Here is a 19273-nt window from a genome sequence, read left to right as displayed (position 1 = left end):
GTTTAGAGTTTGGCACATGCAAATTTACTTGGAACGGTAGGTAAATACCACATATAGGTAGGTATAGTGGACACTCATGGAAGAAACTTGGTTCAAGGAATTTGGATGCACAAGCAGTATTCCCGTTTAGTACAGATATTTTGGCTAGCAAAGGATTCTAAATAGCAAGCACCACATGTTCGAGGATCTATAACAATATAACTTCTATACAAATATGCCCAAGCATAACTCATTACGTTGTCTTCCTTGTCTAATTTCAACTAATTTGCTCAGGTTTGAAAATAATTAATGGAGCTCACAATCATAGAAGATGTCTAAGATAGTATATTTATATGTGAAATCTCTCTTCCTTCAATATTCTTTCATGAATTGTTCAAGTGACCAATACAATGTTTGCTAACCTTCAATAAATTTACCACCTCAACTTCTTAGATGTGAAGTCATTACTCCCAATGGGGTAAGCATATGAAACATATATAATTTCAGATTTATGACATTCAGCTCATTCAACCATTTACTCATGCGATATAACTGAAGCACACGAGTAAATGACAAACTACTCCAAAAAGATATAAGTGAAGATCAATGAGTAGTTAAATAATTGTGTAGCTATGTGAAGACTCTCTAACATTTAAGAATTTCAGATCTTGATATTTTATTCAAACAGCAAGCAAAACAAAATAAAACAAAATAACACTCCAAGCAAAACACATATCATGTGGTGAATAAAATATAGCTCCAAGTAAAGTTACCGATGAACGAAGACGAAAGAGGGGATGCCTTCCGGGGAATCCCCAAGCTTAGGCTCTTGGTTGTCCTTGAATATTACCTTGGGGTGCCTTGGGCATCCCCAAGCTTAGGCTCTTGTCACTCCTTATTCCATAGTCCATCAAATCTTTACCCAAAACTTGAAGACTTCACAACACAAAACTCAACAGGAAACTCGTAAGTTCTGTTAGTATAAGAAAACAAAACACCACTTAGGTACTATTGTGAACTCATTCTAAATTCATATTGGTGTAATATCTACTGTATTCCAACTTCTCTATGGTTCATACGCTCCGATACTACTCATAGATTCATCAAAATAGGCAAACAACACACAGAGAACAGAATCTGTCAAAAATAGAACAGTCTGTAGTAATCTGTATCATTCGAATCATTATGTAACACCAAAATTCCTACCAAATTAAGGAAACCTGAGAAATTTGTGTATCAATCCAGATCAAAAGAATGAGATCAAATCACGTTTCTGTGAATTGTCAAAACTAATTTACTGGGCGCAAAAGTTTCTGATTTTCAGCAGGATCAACACAACTATCACCGTAAGCTATCCTAAAGGTCTTACTTGGCACTTTATTGAAACAAAAGCTATAAAACATGATTACTATAGTAGAATAATCATGTGGACACACAAAAATAGTAAGGGTAAATATTGGGTTGTCTCCCAACAAGTGCTTTTCTTTAATGCCTTTCTAGCAAGGCATGATGATGACAATGATGCTCACATAAAAGATAAGAATTGAAACACAAAGAGAGCATCATGAAGAATATGACTAGCACATTTAAGTCTAACCCACTTCCTATGCATAGGGATTTTGTGATAAAACAACTTATGGGAACAATAATCAACTAGCATAGGAATGGAGAACAAGCATAACTTCAAGATTTTAAGCACATAGAGAGGAAACTTGATATTATGGCAATTCCTACAAGCATATGTTCTTCCCTCATAATAATTTTTAGTAGTATCATGAATGAATTCAAAAATATAACCATCACATAAAGCATTCTTTTCATGATCTACAAGCATAGAATTTTTATTCCTCTCCACATAAGCAAAATTCTTCTTATTCGCAATAGTGGGAGTATCATAAGAGACTCGAATACTATAAATTGTTTCCATATTAAAAGAGTAATGTTCATAAAAAGGGTAATCATACTCATGACAAGTTTTATAAATATAATCATCACTACTTTTTATAGCATAAGTTTCATCATAATAATCATCATAAGTAACAACTCTGTTCTCATCATAATCAATTGAAACCTCTTCCAAAATAGTGGATTCATTACTAAATAAAGTCATGACCTCTCCAAATCCACTTTCATAAATATTATAAGATTCAACATCCTCCAAAATAGTGGGATCATTACTTCCTAAAGTTGACACTCTTCCAAACCCACTTTCACCAATATAACCATAATAAATAGGAGGCATGCTATCATCATAATAAATTTGCTCATCAAAACTAGGGAGGCTAAAAATATCATCTTCATTAAACGTAGCATCCCCAAGCTTGGGACAAACATTAATTGCAGCAAATATATTCTCAAATATTTCATCTTCATCAAACATAGCTTCCCCAAGCTTGGGCCTTTTCATATCATAAGCATAATCACTCTCATCATTAATAGTATGGATAGCACCAATAGTATAGCAGTTATCATCATCACAATGATTAATAGGAGAAACATCATTTGGGATGGATACCGTTCTACCTTTGCTTCTCCGTCTTTTCTTTTTCTTCTTCACATCATGTGTTGGTTTAACCCTCTTTTTTGAGCTCCTTATTAATGAGATTGGTTGAATCGAAGGCTCCTCCTCGTTACCTGATTCATCATAAGAAATAATAGGAGGATATTGGGAAGTCTCTTCCCTTTCATTAGTATTCCCTTCATCTTTTATTTGCTTTCTTTTCTTTATGTAATTGGCAATATAAGGATTTTCAATGCAATTCATCGCAAAATACATATAAATTTCCTCTAGATTAATGTCAAGGAATTTCTCAAGGTTATATTCTGGAATATGCTTAGTTAAACGTTTCAATTCTTCATAACCCAAAAGCAAACTAAGTTCATTATGATGTGCAAGGGAAATCAAGTCATCACGATTTTTGGACGCAATTCGATCATGAAACAATTTGCATTGGAGATTCAAATGACCACGTTCATTGCAAAGTTCACAAGTACGGTAAAGAAATTTTAAATTTTCAGCACTCCCATCTAGCCTTTCTTGCAACCATTTAGTTTCTAAATACTTATGCCTCTTGCAAAATCTATCTTCCCTATTTTGGGTGTACTTGCAAACTCTATGCACTCCATAAAAATTGACATGCTTATAAGAGACATTTTCATCATGACTAGTGCAATCATCATTAGTACTGTGGATATTCAAAGAGATCATACTAACAACATTGCAATCATGCTCATCATTCAAAGATTTAGTGCCAAACATTTTATAGACTTCTTCTTCTAGCACTTGAGAACAATTTTCCTTTCCATCATTCTCACGAAAGATATTAAAAAGATGAAGCGTATGAGGCAAACTCTATTCCATTTTTTTGTGTAGTTTTATTTTATAAACTAAACTAGTGATAAAACAAGAAACTAAAAGATTCGATTGCAAGATCTAAAGATATACCTTCAAGCACTCACCTCCTCAGCAACGGCGCCAGAAAAGAGATTGATGTCTACTACACAACCTTCTTGTAGGCGTTGTTGGGCCTCCAAGTGCAGAGGTTTGTAGGACAGTAGCAAATTTCCCTCAAGTGGATGATCTAAGGTTTATCAATCTGTGGGAGGCGTAGGATGAAGATGGTCTCTCTCAAACAACCCTGCAACCAAATAACAAAGAGTCTCTTGTGTCCCCAACACACCCAATACAATGGCAAATTGTATAGGTGCACTAGTTCGGTGAAGAGATGGTGATACAAGTGCAATATGGATGGTAGATATAGGTATTTGTAATACGAAAATATAAAAACAGCAAGGTAACAAGTGGTAAAAGTGAGCGTAAACGGTATTGCAATGCTAGGAAACAAGGCCTAGGGTTCATACTTTCACTAGTGCAAGTTCTCTCAACAATAATAACATAATGGGATCATATAACTATCCCTCAACATGCAACAAAGAGTCACTCCAAAGTCACTAATAGCGGAGAACAAACGAAGAGGTTATTGTAGGGTACGAAACCACCTCAAAGTTATCCTTTCTGATCGATCTATTCAAGAGTCCGTAGTAAAATAACACGAAGCTATTCTTTCCGTTCGATCTATCATAGAGTTTGTACTAGAATAACACCTTAAGACACAAATCAACCAAAACCCTAACGTCACCTAGATACTCCAATGTCACCTCAAGTATCCGTGGGCATGATTATACGATATGCATCACACAATCTCAGATTCATCTATTCAGCCAACACATAGAACTTCAAAGAGTGCCCCAAAGTTTCTACTGGAGAGTCAAGACGAAAACATGTGCCAACTCCTATGCATAGATTCCCAAGGTCACGGAACCCGCAAGTTGATCACCAAAACATACATGAAGTGAATCAATAGAATACCCCATTGTCACCACGGGTATCCCACGCAAGACATACATCAAGTGTTCTCAAATTCTTCAAGACGCAATCCGATACATCAAGATCATACCACCTCAAGAACACTAGAGAGAGAGGTCAAACACATAGCTACTGGTACATACCCTCAGCCCCGAGGGTGAACTACTCCCTCCTCGTCATGGAGAGTGGCGGGATGATGAAGATGGACATCGGTGAGGGATCCCCCCTCCAGCAGGGTGCCGGAATAGGGTCCCGATTGGTTTTGGGGGGCTACAGAGGCTTGTGGCGGCGGAGGCGGAACTCCCGGTCTATTGTGCTCCTCGAAGTTTTTAGCATATATGGACATATATAGGCGAAAGAAGTCGGTCAGGGGAGCCACGAGGGGCCCATGAGGGTGGGGGCGCGCCCAGGGGGTAGGGCGCGCCTCCCTGCCTCGTGGCCACCTTGAAGCTTCCCTGAATTCCACTCCAAGTCTTCTGGATTGCTTCTGTTCCAAAAATAGCTCTCCCGAAGGTTTCATTCCGTTTGGACTCCGTTTGATATTCCTTTTCTTTGAAACACTGAAATAGGCAAGAAAACAATAATTTGGGTTGGGCCTCCGGTTAATAGGTTAGTCCCAAAAATAATATAGAAGTGCTTAGTAAAGCCCATAAACATCCAAAACAGATAATTTAATAGCATGAATACTTCATAAATTATAGATACGTTGGGGACGTATCAGCATCCCCAAGCTTAATTCCTGCTCGTCCTCGAGTAGGTAAATGATCAAAGAAAGATTTTATGGAGTGTGAATGCTAGCAGGTGCATAAGTTTGATCAATGATAATTTCAATCACCTTTTCTAGCATCATTATATGTCATAACAGTAGCTCATCTCATAAAACTTCTCATGATCAAGTAACAAGCTATTCAAACGTTAAAGCATAGACCATAAACTTTCTTGAAAACTAGCAAACTATGTTCTCACTAATCAAACAATTGCAATTCATCTTATTTTCAGGAAGGGTCTTTGTAAGAGCTTTGATTTAGAAAATCCCACATACTCAACTATCATATGGTCTTCCATGATTGCTACCACTCGAAGCATATTTTTAGAACAAATAGCATCCATCTAACACAGAGAAAGATAGGGGCTTAATGTTTCGCCTCCCAACTTACTTATCATATAGATAATTGTCAACAATAATAGTTCATGATCAAATATATTTGGATGGCCATATATGCTTAGATCTTTCCCCATCACATGATGCTTGCCAACTAAAGAATAGGTTGGAATGAGAAGGAATACAACTAATTCTTGCATAAAACTAAAAGATAGGCCCTTCGCAGAGGGAAGCAGGGATTTGTAGAGGTGTCAGAGCTCGAAGCTTTTAAACAGAGATGAAAATAATTTTGAGAAGTATGCTTTCATTGTCAACATAACTGTTGGGGAACGTAGTAATTTCAAAAAAAATCCTACGCACACGCAAGATCATGGTGATGCATAGCAACGAGAGGGGAGAGTGTTGTCTATGTACCCTCGTAGACCGAAGCGGAAGCGTTGACGCAACATAGAGGAAGTAGTCGTACGTCTTCCCGGTCCAACCGATCCAAGCACCGTTACTCCGGCACCTCCGAATTCTTGACACACGTACAGCTCGATGACGCACCCCGGGCTCCGATCCAGCAAAGCTTTGGGGACGAGTTCTGTCAGCACGACGGCGTGGTGAAGATCTTGATGTTCAACTGTCGCAGGGCTTCGCCTAAGCACCGCTACAATATGACCAAGGTGTATTATCGTGGAGGGGGGCACCGCACACGGCTAAGGAACGATCACGAAGATCAACTTGTGTGTCTATGGGGTGCCCCCTGCCCCCGTATATAAAGGAGTGGAGGAGGGGAGGGCCGGACCTCTCTATGGCGCGCCCTAGGGGAGTCCTACTCCCACCGGGAGTAGGATTCCCCCTTTCCTAGTCCAACTAGGAGTCCTTCCAAGTAGTAGGAGTAGGAGACAAGGAAGGGGAAGAGGGAAGGGAAGGAAGGAGGGGGTGCGGCCCCTCCCCCTAGTCCAACTTGGACTAGGCCTTGGGGGGCGTGCAGCTTGCCCTAGGCAGCCCCTCTCTCTTTCCCGTATGGCCCAATAAGGCCCAATACTTCTCCCGGCGAATTCCCGTAACTCTCCGGTACTCCGAAAAATACCCGAATCACTCGGAACCTTTCCGAAGTCCGAATATAGTCGTCCAATATATCGATCTTTACGTCTCGACCATTTCGAGACTCCTCGTCATATCTCCGATCTCATCCGGGACACCGAACTCCTTCGGTACATCGAAACTCATAAACTCATAATAAAACTGTCATCAAAACCTTAAGCGTGCGGACCCTACGGGTTCGAGAACTATGTAGACATGACCGAAACACGTTTCCGGTCAATAACCAATAGCGGGACCTGGATGCCCATATTGGCTCCCACATATTCTACGAAGATCTTTATCGGTCAAACCGCATAACAACATACGTTGTTCCCTTTGTCATCGGTATGTTACTTGCCCGAGATTCGGTCGTCGGTATCTCAATACCTAGTTCAATCTCGTTACCGGCAAGTCTCTTTACTCGTTCCGTAATACATCATCCCACAACTAACTCATTAGTTACAATGCTTGCAAGGCTTAAGTGATGTGCATTACCGAGAGGGCCCAGAGATACCTCTCCGACAATCGGAGTGACAAAACCTAATCTCGAAATACGCCAACCCAACATGTACCTTTGAAGACACCTGTAGTACTCCTTTATAATCACCCAGTTACGTTGTGACGTTTGGTAGCACCCAAAGTGTTCCTCCGGTAAAAGGAAGTTGCATAATCTCATAGTTACAGGAACATGTATAAGTCATGAAGAAAGCAATAGCAATATACTAAATGATCATGTGTTAGGCTAACAGAATGGGTCATGTCAATCACATCATTCTCCTGATGTGAACCCGTTTATCAAATGACAACTCATGTCTATGGCTAGGAAACTTAACCATCTTTGATTCACGAGCTAGTCAAGTAGAGGCATACTGGTGACACTATGTTTGTCTATGTATTCACACATGTATTATGTTTCCGGTTAATACAATTCTAGCATGAATAATAAACATTTATCATGATATGATGAAATAAATAATAACTTTATTATTGCCTCTAGGGCATATTTCCTTCAGTCTCCCACTTGCACTAGAGTCAGTAATCTAGTTCACATCGCCATGTGATTTAACACCAATATTCATATCTGTATATGATTAACACCCATATTTCACATCGTCATGTGACCAACACCCAAAGGGTTTACTAGAGTCAATAATCTAGTTCACATCGCTTATGTGATTAACACCCAAAGAGTACTAAGGTGTGATCATGTTTTGCTCGTGAGAGAAGTTTAGTCAACGGGTCTATCACATTCAGAGCCATATGTATTTTGCAAATATTCTATGTCTACAATGCTCTGCACGGAGCTACTCTAGCTAATTGCTCCCACTTTCAATATGTATCCAGATTAAGACTTAGAGTCATCTGGATCAGTGCCAAAACTTGTATCGACGTAACCTTTTACGACGAACCTTTTGTCACCTCCATAATTGACAAACATATCCTTATTCCACTAAGGATAATTTTGACCAATGTCCAGTGATCTACTCCTAGATCACTAGTGTTCTCCCTTGCCAAACCAGGGTAGAGTATACAATAGGTCTGGTCCATAGCATGGCATACTTTTATAAAACCTATGGCCAAGGCATAGGGAATGACTTTCATTCTCTTTCTATCTTCTGCCGTGGTCGGGTTTTGAGTCGTACTCAATTTCACACCTTGTAACACAGGCAAGAACTCTTTCTTTGACTGTTCCATTTTGAACTACTACAAAATCTTGTCAAGGTATGTACTCATTGAAAAAACTTATCAAGCGTCTTGATCTATCTCTATAGATTTTGATGCTCAATATGTAAGCAGCTTCACCGAGGTCTTTCTTTGAAAAACTCCTTTCAAACACTCCTTTATGCTTTGCAGAATAATTCTACATTATTTCCGATCTACAATATGTCATTCACATATACTTATCAGAAATGCTGTAGTGCTCCCACTCACTTTCTAGTAAATACAGGCTTCACCGCAAGTCTGTATAAAACTATATGCTTTGATCAACTTATCAAAGCGTATATTCCAACTCCGACATGCTTGCACCAGTCCATAGAAGGATCGCTGGAGCTTGCGTATTTTGTCAGCACCTTTAGGATTGACAAAACCTTCTGGTTGCATCATATACAACTCTTCTTTAAATCCATTAAGGAATGTAGTTTTGTTTATCCATTTGCCAGATTTCATAAAAAGCGGCAATTGCTAACATGATTTGGACAGACTTAAGCATCGCTACGAGCGAGAAAATTTCATCGTAGTCAACACCTTGAACTTTGTCAAAAACCTTTTTCGACAAGTCTAGCTTTGTAGATAGTAACACTACTATCAACGTCCGTCTTCCTCTTGAAGATCCATTTATACAATATGGCTTGCCGATCATCGGGCAACTCCACCAAAGTCCACACTTTGTTCTCATACATGGATCCCATCTCAGATTTCATGGCCTTAAGCCATTTTGCGAAATCTGGGCTCATCATCGCTTCCTCATAGTTCATAGGTTCATCATGGTCTAGTAACATGACTTCCAGAACGGGATTACTGTACCACTCTAGTGCGGACCGTACTCTGGAAGACCTACGAGGTTCTGTAGTAACTTGATCTGAAGTTTCATGATCATCATCATTAGCTTCCTCACTAATTGGTGTAGAAATCACAGGAACTGATTTCAGTGATGAACAATTTTCCAATTCGGGAGAAGGTACAGTTACCTCATCAAGTTCTACTTTTCTCCCACTCACTTCTTTCGAGAGAAACTTCTTCTCTAGAAAGGATCCATTTTTAGCAACGAATATCTTGCCTTCAGATCTGTGATAGAAGGTGTACCCAACAATTTCCTTTGGGTATTCTATGAAGACGCACTTCTCCGATTTGGGTTCGAGCTTATCAGGATGAAACTTTTTCACATAAGCATCGCAGCCCCAAACTTTAAGAAACGACAACTTGGGTTTCTTGCTAAACCACAATTCTTATGGTGTCGTCTCAACGGATTTAGATGGTGCCCTTTTAACGTGAATGCAGCTGTCTCTAATGCATAACCCAAAAACAATAGTGGTAAATCAGTAAGAGACATCATAGATCGCACTATATCCAATAAAGTGCGGTTACGACATTCGGACACACCATAACATTATGGTGTTCCAGGTGGCGTGAGCTGTGAAACTATTCCACAATGTTTTAATTGAAGACCAAACTCGTAACTCAAATATTCTCCTCCACGATCAGATCGCAGAAACTTTATTTTCTTGTTACGATGATTCTTCCACTTCACTCTGAAATTCTTTGAACCTTTCAACTATTTCAGACTTATGTTTCATCAAGTAGATATACCCATATCTACTCAAATCATCTTGTGAAGGTCAGAAAATAACGATACTGGCCATGAGCAACAACACTCGTTGGATCGCATACATCGGTATGTATTATTTCCAATAAGTCAGTAGCTCGTTCCATTGTTCCGGAGAACAGAGTTTTAGTCATCTTGCCGAAAAGGCACGGTTCGCAAGCATCAAATGATTCATAACCAAGTGATTCCGAAAATCCATCTTCATGGAGTTTCTTCATGCGCTTTACACCGATATGACCCAAACGGCAGTGCCACAAATAAGTTGCACTATCATTATTAACTTTGCATCTTTTGGCATCAATATTATGAATATGTGTATCACTACGATCGAGATCCAACAAACTATTTTCATTGGGTGTATAACCATCGAAGGTTTTATTCATGTAGACAGAACAACAATTATTCTCTAACTTCAAATGAATAACCGTATCGCAATAAACATGATAAAATCATATTCATGCTCAACGCAAACGCCAAATAACATTTATTTAGGTTTAACACTAATCCCGAAAGTATAGGGAGTGTGCGATGATGATCATATCAATCTTGGAACTACTTCCAACACTCATCGTCACTTCCCCTTCAACTAGTCTCTGTTTATTCTGTAACTCCTGTTTCGAGTTACTAATATTAGCAAGCGAACAAGTATCAAATACTCAGGGGCTACTATAAACACTAGTAAGGCACACATCAATAACCCGTATATCAAATATACCCTTGTGCACTTTGCCATCCTTCTTATCCACCAAATATTCAGGGCATTTCCGTTTCCAGTGACCATTTCCTTTGCAGTGTAAGCATTCAGTTTCAGGCTTTGGTTCAGCTTTGGGCTTCTTCGTGGGAGTGAAAACTTGCTTGTCTTTCCACTTGAAGTTCCCTTTCTTTCCCTTTGCCCTTTTCTTGAAACTAGTGATCTTGTCAACCATCAACACTTGATGCTCTTTCTTGATTTCTACCTTCGTCGATTTCAACATCATGAAGAGCTCAGGAATCGTTTTCGTCATCCCTTGCATACTATAGTTCATCACAAAGTTCTACTAACTTGGTGATGGTCACTAGAGAACTCTGTCGATCACTATCATCTAGAAGATTAACTCCCACTTGATTCAAGCGATTGTAGTACCCAGACAATCTGAGCACATGCTCACTAGTTGAGCGATTCTCCTCCATCTTTTAGCCATAGAACTTGTTGGAGACTTCATATCTCTCAACTCGGGTATTTTCTTAAAATATTAACTTCAACTCCTAGAATATCTCATATGGTCCATGACGTTCAAAACGTCTTTGAAGTCCCGATTCTAAGCTATTAAGCATGGTGCACTAAACTATCAAGTAGTCATCATATTGAGCTAGCCAAACGTTAATAACGTCTGCATCTGCTCCTACAATAGGTCTGTCACCTAGCAGTGCATTAAGGACATAATTCTTCTGTGCAGCAATGAGGATAAACCTCAGATCATGGATCCAATCCGCATCATTGCTACTAACATTTTTCAACACAATTTTCTCTAGGAACATATCAAAATAAACATATGAAAGCAACAATGCGAGCTATTGATCTACAACATAATTTGCAAAATACTACCAGGACTAAGTTCATGATAAATTTAAGTTCAATTAATCATATTACTTAAGAACTCCCACTTAGACAGACATCTCTCTAGTCATCTAAGTGATCACGTGATCCAAATCAACTAAACCATAACCGATCATCACGTGAGATGGAGTTGTTTTCAATGGTGAACATCACTATGTTGATCATATCTACTATATGATTCACGCTCGACCTTTCGGTCTCCGTGCTCCGAGGCCATATCTGCATATGCTAGGCTCGTCAAGTATAACCTGAGTATTCCGTGTGTGCAAAACTGGCTTGCACCCGTTGTAGATGGACGTAGAGCTTATCACACCCGATCATCACGTGGTGTCTGGGCACGACGAACTTTGGCAATGGTGCATACTCAGGGAGAACACTTCTTGATAATTAGTGAGAGATCATCTTAAAATGCTACCGTCAATCAAAGCAACAATAAGATGTATAATAGATAAACATCATATGCAATCAAAATATGTGACATGATATGGCCATGATCATCTTGCGCCTTTGATCTCCATCTCCAAAGTACTATCATGATCTCTATCGTCACCGGCACGACACCGTGATCTTCATCATCTTGATCTATATCAATGTGTCATCACATGGTTGTCTCACCAACTATTGCTATCATATAGCGATAAAGTAAAGCAATTATTTGGCACTTGCATCTTATGCAACAAAGAGACATCCATAGGGCTTCTGCTAGTTGCCGATAACTTCAACAAAACATGATCATCTCATACAACAACTTATATCTTATCACGTCTTGACCACATCACATCACAATATGCCCTCCAAAAACTAGTTAGACGTCCTGTACTTTGTTGTTGCAAATTTTACGTGGCTGCTATGGGCTGAGCAAGAACCGTTCTTACCTATGCATCAAAACCACAACGATAGTTCGTCAAGTTAGTGTTGTTTTAACCTTCGCAAGGACCGGGCGTCGCCACACTCGGTTCAACTAAAGTTGGAGAAACTGACACCCGCCAGCCACCTGTGTGCAAAGCACGTCGGTAGAACCAGTCTCGCATAAGCGTACGCGTAATGTCGGTCCGGGCCGCTTCATCCAACAATACCGCCGAACCAAAGTATGACATGCTGGTAAGCAGTATGACTTATATCGCCCACAACTCACTTGTGTTCTACTCGTGCATATAACATCAAACCATAAAACCTAGGCTCTGATGCCACTGTTGGGGAACGTAGTAATTTCAAAAAAATTCCTACGCACACGCAAGATCATGGTGATGCATAGCAACGAGAGGGGAGAGTGTTGTCTACGTACCCTCGTAGACCGAAGCCGAAGCGTTGACGCAACATAGAGGAAGTAGTCGTACGTCTTCCCGGTCCAACCGATCCAAGCACCGTTACTCCGGCACCTCCGAGTTCTTGACACACGTACAGCTCGATGACGCACCCCGGGCTCCGATCCAGCAAAGCTTCGGGGAGGAGTTCCGTCAGCACGACGGCGTGGTGACGATCTTGATGTTCAACCGTCGCAGGGCTTCGCCTAAGCACCGCTACAATATGACCGAGGTGTATTATCATGGAGGGGGGCACCGCACACGGCTAAGGAACGATCACGAAGATCAACTTGTGTGTCTATGGGGTGCCCCCTGCCCCCGTATATAAAGGAGTGGAGGAGGGGAGGGCCGGCCCTCTCTATGGCGCGCCCTAGGGGAGTCCTACTCCCACCGGGAGTAGGGTTCCCCCTTTCCAAGTCCAACTAGGAGTCCTTCCAAGTAGTAGGAGTAGGAGACAAGGAAGGGGAAGAGGGAAGGGAAGGAAGGAGGGGGGTGCGGCCCCTCCCCCTAGTCCAATTCATACTAGGCCTTGGGGGGCGTGCAGCTTGCCCTAGGCAGCCCCTCTCTCTTTCCCGTATGGCCCAATAAGGCCCAATACTTCTCCCGGCGAATTCCCGTAACTCTCCGGTACTCCGAAAAATACCCGAATCACTCGGAACCTTTCCGAAGTCCGAATATAGTCGTCCAATATATCGATCTTTATGTCTCGACCATTTCGAGACTCCTCGTCATGTCCCCGATCTCATCCGGGACTCCGAACTCTTTCGGTACATCAAAACTCATAAACTCATAATAAAACTGTCATCGAAACCTTAAGCGTGCGGACCCTACGGGTTCGAGAACTATGTAGACAAGACCGAAACACGTTTCCGGTCAATAACCAATAGCGGGACCTGGATGCCCATATTGGCTCCCACATATTCTACGAAGATCTTTATCGGTCAAACCGCATAGCAACATACGTTGTTCCTTTTGTCATCGGTATGTTACTTGCCCGAGATTCGGTCGTCGGTATCTCAATACCTAGTTCAATCTCGTTACCGGCAAGTCTCTTTACTCGTTCCGTAATACATCATCCCACAACTAACTCATTAGTTACAATGCTTGCAAGGCTTAAGTGATGTGCATTACCGAGAGGGCCCAGAGATACCTCTCCGACAATCGGAGTGACAAAACCTAATCTTGAAATACGCCAACCCAACATGTACCTTTGAAGACACCTGTAGTACTCCTTTATAATCACCCAGTTACGTTGTGACGTTTGGTAGCACCCAAAGTGCTCCTCCGGTAAAAGGGAGTTGCATAATCTCATAGTTACAGGAACATGTATAAGTCATGAAGAAAGTAATAGCAATATACTAAACGATCAAGTGCTAGGCTAACGGAATGGGTCATGTCAATCACATCATTCTCCTAATGATGTGATCCCATTAATCAAATGACAACTCATGTCTATGGCTAGGAAACTTAACCATCTTTGATTCACGAGCTAGTCAAGTAGAGGCATACTAGTGACACTATGTTTGTCTATGTATTCACACATGTATTATGTTTCCAGTTAATACAATTCTAGCATGAATAATAAACATTTATCATAATATGAGGAAATAAATAATAACTTTATTATTGCCTCTAGGGCATACTTCCTTCAATAACAACCAAGAGTTCCCAATATCTTCCATGCTACACACATTATAGGCGGTTCCCAAACAGAATGGTAAATTTTTTACTCCCCCTCCACCAACAATCATCAATCCATGGCTTGTTCGAAACAATGGGTGCCTCCAACTAACAACAATCTTGGGGGAGTTTTGTTTGCAATTATTTTGATTGGATTTTGATCTTTTGATCATGGGACTTGGCATCCCAGTTACCAGCCATTTTTCTCATGAATGATGAGCGGAGTCCACTCATCATGAGAATAACCCACCTAGCATGGAAGATACTGACAACCCCTAGTCGCTACATGAGCGATTCGGGCATACAAAACAGATTATTATTTGAAGGTTTAGAGTTTGGCACATGCTAATTTACTTGGAACGGTTGGTAAATACCACATATAGGTAGGTATAGTGGACACTCATGGAAGAAACTTGGTTCAAGGAGTTTGGATGCACAAGCAGTATTCCCGCTTAGTACAGATATTTTGGCTAGCAAAGGGTTCTAAATAGCAAGCACCACATGTTCGAGGATCTATAACAATATAACTTCTATACAAATATGCCCAAGCATAACTCATTACGTTGTCTTCCTTGTCTAATTTCAACTAATTTGCTCAGGTTTGAAAATAATTAATGGGGCTCACAATCATAGAAGATGTCTAAGATAGTATATTTATATATGAAATCTCTCTTCCTTCAATATTCTTTCACGAATTGTTCAAGTGACCAATACAATGTTTGCTAACCTTCAATAAATTTACCACCTCTACTTCTTAGACGTGAAGTCATTACTCCCAGTGGGGTAAGCATATGAAACATATATAATTTTAGATTTATGACATACAACTCATTCAACCATTTACTCATAGGATATAACTAAAGCACACGAGTAAATGACAAACTACTCCAAAAAGATATAAGTGAAGATCAATGAGTAGTTAAATAATTGTGTAGCTATGTGAAGACTCTCTAACATTTAAGAATTTTAGATCTTGATATTTTATTCAAACAGCAAGCAAAACAAAATAACACAAAATAACCCTCCAAGCAAAACACATATCATGTGGTGAATAACAATATAGCTCCAAGTAAAGTTACCGATGAACGAAGACGAAAGAGGGGATGCCTTCCGGGGAATCCCCAAGCTTAGGCTCTTGTTTGTCCTTGAATATTACCTTGGGGTGCCTTGGGCATCCCAAAGCTTAGGCTCTTGCCACTCCTTATTCCATAGTCCATCAAATCTTTACCCAAAACTTGAAGACTTCACAACACAAAACTCAACAGAAAACTCGTAAGCTCCGTTAGTACAAGAAAATAAATCACCACTTAGGTACTATTATGAACTCATTATAAATTCATATTGGTGTAATATCTACTGTATTCCAACTTCTCTATGGTTCATACCCTCCGATACTACTCATAGATTCATCAAAATAGGCAAACAACACATAGAAAACAGAACATGTCAAAAACAGAACAGTCTGTAGTAATCTGTATCATTCGAATAATTATGTAACTCCAAAATTCCTACCAAATTAGGGAAACTTGAGCAATTTGTGTACCAATCTAGATCAAAATCAAGTTTTTGTGAATTATCAAAACTAATTTACTAGGCGCAAAAGTTTCTCATTTTCAGCTGGATCAACAGAACTATAACCGTAAGCTATCCTAAATGTCTTACTTGGCTCTTTATTGAAACAAAAGCTATAAAACATGATTACTACAGCAGCATAATCATGTGGACACACAAAAACAGTAAGGGTAAATATTGGGTTGTCTCCCAACAAGCGCTTTTCTTTAATGCCTTTCTAGCTAGGCATGATGATGACAATGATGCTCACATAAAAGATAAGAATTGAAACACAAAGAGAGCATCATGAAGAATATGACTAGCACATTTAAGTCTAACCCACTTCCTATGCATAGGGATTTTGTGAGCAAACAACTTATGGGAACAATAATCAACTAGCATAGGAAGGCCGAACAAGCATAACTTCAAGATTTTAAGCACATAGAGAGGAAACTTGATATTATGGCAATTCCTACAAGCATATGTTCTTCCCTCGTAATAATTTTCAGTAGCATCATGAGTGAATTCAACAATATAACCATCACATAAAGCATTCTTTTCATGATCTACAAGCATAGAATTTTTATTACTCTCCACATAAGCAAAATTCTTCTTATTCGGAATAGTGGGAGTATCATAAGAGACTTAAATACTATAAATTGTTTCCATATTACAAGAGTAATGTTCAGAAAAAGGGTAATCATAATCATGACAAGTTTTATAAATATAATCATCACTACTTTTTATAGCATAAGTTTCATCATAATAATCATCATAAGCAGCAACTTTGTTCTCATCATAATCAATTGAAACCTCTTCCAAAATAGTGGATTCATTACTAAATAAAGTCATGACCTCTCCAAATCCACTTTCATAAATATTATAAGATTCAACATCCTCCAAAATAGTGGGATCATTACTTCCGAAAGTTGACACTCTTCCAAACCCACTTTCATCAATATAACCATCATAAATAGGAGGCATGCTATCATCATAATAAATTTGCTCATCAAAACTTGGGAGGCTAAAAATATCATCTTCATTAAACGTAGCATCCCGAAGATTGGGACAAACATTAATTGCAGCAAATATATTCTCAAATATTTCATCCTCATCAAACATAGCTTCCCCAAGCTTGGGCCTTTTCATATCATAAGCATAATCACTCTCATCATTAATAGTATGGATAGCACCAACAGTATAGCAATTATCATCATCACAATGAGTAATAGGAGAAACATCATTTGGGAGGGATACCTTTCTACCTTTGCTTCTCCGTCTTTTCTTTTTTCTTCTTCACATCATGTGTGGGTTTAACCCTCTTTTTTTAGCTCCTTATTAATGAGATTGGTTGAATAGAAGGTTCCTCTTCTTTACCTGATTCATCATAAGAAATAATAGGAGGATATTGGGAAGTCTCTTCCTTTTCATTAGTATTCTCTTCATCTTCTATTTGCTTTCTTTTCTTTATGTAATTGGCAATATAAGGATTTTCAATGCAATTCACTGCACAATACATATAAATTTCCTCTAGATTAATATCAAGGGATTTCTCAAGGTTATATTTTGGAATATGCTTAGTTAAACATTTCAATTCTTCATAACCCAAAAGCAAACTAAGTTCATTATGATGTTCAAGGGAAATCAAGTCATCACAATTTTTGGACATGATTCGATCATGAAACAATTTGCATCGGAGATTCAAATGACCACATTCATTGCAAAGTTCACAAGCACGGTAAAGAAATTTTAAATTTTCAGCACTCGCATCTAGCCTTTCTTGCAACCATTTAGTTTCTAAATACTTATGCCTCTTGCAAAATCTATCTTCCCTATTTGGTGTGTACTTGCAAACTCTATGCACTCCACAAAAATTGACATGCTTATAAGGGACATTTTCATCATGACTAGTGCAATCATCATTAGTACTATGGATATTCAAAGAGATCATACTAACAACATTGCAATCATGCTCATCATTCAAAGATTTAGTGCCAAACATTTTATAGACTTCTTCTTCTAGCATTTGAGCACAATTTTTCTTTCCATCATTCTCACGAAAGATATTAAAAAGATAAAGCGTATGAGGCAAACTCAATTCCATTTTTTTTGTAGTTTTATTTTATAAACTAAACTAGTGATAAAACAAGAAACTAAAAGATTCTATTGCAAGATCTAAAGATATACCTTCAAGCACTCACCTCCCTGGCAACAGCGCCAGAAAAGAGCTTGATGTCTACTACACAACCTTCTTCTTGTAGACGTTGTTGGGCCTCCAAGTGCAGAGGTTTGTATAGGACAGTAGCAAATTTCCTCAAGTGGATGACCTAAGGTTTATCAATCCGTGGGAGGCATAGGATGAAGATGGTATCTCTCAAACAACCCTGCAACCAAATAACAAAGAGTCTCTTGTGTCCCCAACACACCCAATACAATGGCAAATTGTATAGGTGCACTAGTTCGGCGAAGAGATGGTGATACAAGTGCAATATAGATGGTAGATATAGGTTTTTGTAATCTGAAACTATAAAAACAGCAAGGTAACAAGTGGTAAAAGTGAGCGTATGTAACACCCCGGATGTAACTTCCCATATTTGTAACTCCAACTCTTGCCATTTTCGGCTATGCGCTATGGTTTTCCCTCCGTGGTTGGGTTTTGTCTTTTGTTTTGCATTTTCTTCATGTCATGCATCTCATATCATGTCATAATGTGCATCTCATTTGCATACGTGTTCGTCTCATGCATCCGAGCTTTTTCCCCGTTGTCCATTTTGCAATCCGACACTCCCACGTGCACCGGCGCACCCCTCTTGTCTCTTTTCGTGTGCGGGTGTTAAGCATTCTCAGAATGGACCGAGGCTTGCCAAGTGGCCTTGGCATACCACCGGTAGACCACCTGTCAAGTTTCGTGCCATTTGGAGGTCGTTTGATACTCCAACGGTTAACCGCTTAACCGCAAAGGCCTCTTTTGGGTTGCAGCCCAACACCCCTCCAAAACAGCCCAATAACCCATCTAAGTCACTTCCATCATCTAGGCCGTTCGATCACGATCGTGTGGGCGAAAACCGTGCCTCATTTGGAGCTTCCTAGCTTCCTCTACCTCTATATAAAGACCTTCATTTCCAAATCCCGGATGAATCCACCCCTAACCCTAGTCATCTTCCACCCCGCGCCGCCGGACACGTCCGGTCCGGCCGGACAAAAATCCCGCCGCCGCCGCCGCCCAATCAGGGCGCGCCACATCGCCACCCGGGCCGCCCCGCCGCCACGCCTCCACCACGGGCCCGCCAGGCCCGTGGCC

This window comes from Triticum aestivum, chromosome 5B (genome assembly GCF_018294505.1).
Source record: "Triticum aestivum cultivar Chinese Spring chromosome 5B, IWGSC CS RefSeq v2.1, whole genome shotgun sequence".
Taxonomy (NCBI): domain Eukaryota; kingdom Viridiplantae; phylum Streptophyta; class Magnoliopsida; order Poales; family Poaceae; genus Triticum; species Triticum aestivum.
The sequence above is the reverse complement of the archived record's forward strand: the minus strand, read 5'-3'. Positions refer to the sequence as shown.